Below are 1,146 nucleotides of genomic sequence, written 5' to 3' on the forward strand. Positions count from 1 at the left end.
AATCTCGGGTTGTAAATCAAGTCTATCTGACTTCAAAGATTCTATTTATTCAAACATCTAACATGTCAACAGCACAACCCACTGGACAGCTACAGACTATGATCATCTGTAAGACTCTGAATAGGATTCTGTTCATTCTTGATAAACCAAAGGTAATAACCTGCCTTACCAAATTAATACAATTTTGACACTACCACCTAAAATTTTTCTGAACATATCTGAAGGTAACCAAGATAATTACAAAAAATTCCATGCTGGTGATATTACCAGTCAGTCTTAACCAGAGAGCTTAAAAGAATCAAAAGAACTTGCAGATTCTGCCTTCTCACAGAAAAAAGGATGGTGATTTGAGTCAAGTACTTGTCTAAGCGAGGTCTCCAAGACCTCTAGGCTCAGATTCCAACACCCTCAGAAGCCATTTTACTGCCACATCCCTTGAGGAAATTCTGTTTCTGTTGCTTTCTTCATGTGCAGGCTGAACACATCCAGAGCAAGCTGATTATCACAGTTCTTGTGAACACCCTTTGGAAACACAATACTAATATATAGAATTATTTAACTGTAAAATAAAGTCATCACATTTTTGGATCTGGAGAAAGTCCAAAACATGAAAAAATACTAAAACCCAGAATGAACTTGAAGATGCCTCCAAGATCCTCTCTTCCTCTAAGGATCATGAGTGGCCTCAATGAGTAGGTCGGATTCTGTTGCATCATGTGGCCCACAGTATCAAAACAAAGTCAACGAGAAACACAAAACAGAAAGTGCATCTCTGGGCAATAGCTGGGAGTTATCAGGGGCACATTTGCCTATAAAGAGTAAATGCAACAGAAAATAACAGAAAGAAAATTCAGCAGAAATGTGAAAGCTATAACACATTGCAATAAGTTTCTAAAAATTAACAATAAAAATCAAATAACTGGAGTTATTGAATTTTAAGTCTGAAGTGAGAATGTTTCATAACATATAATTCTAAACTATCACTATTCCAAAAGTCACTTTTCCTTTCCATCTATAAATCTCTATATTAGGATCATACATATCAATAACTAAATGTTTCTGCCCTTTCACTCAGAAATGTACCCAAAAAAAAGGTAATGTAGATCAATTATTTGGGCTCCTGAATTCTCCTTTATCCATCCTTTA

At 35.5% G+C, this 1,146-nt stretch overlaps 1 protein-coding gene across 14 annotated transcripts in view; it reads right to left on the reverse strand.

Annotated features, from left to right (window-relative positions):
• The window catches only part of PARD3 (par-3 family cell polarity regulator), a 714,454-nt gene that overhangs the window by 438,427 nt on the left and 274,881 nt on the right, over window positions 1-1,146 (reverse strand). The gene's annotated exons all lie outside the window — the stretch shown is intronic.

The sequence above is a fragment of the Galeopterus variegatus genome, unplaced genomic scaffold, assembly GCF_000696425.1.
Source record: "Galeopterus variegatus unplaced genomic scaffold, G_variegatus-3.0.2 Scaffold436, whole genome shotgun sequence".
Taxonomy (NCBI): domain Eukaryota; kingdom Metazoa; phylum Chordata; class Mammalia; order Dermoptera; family Cynocephalidae; genus Galeopterus; species Galeopterus variegatus.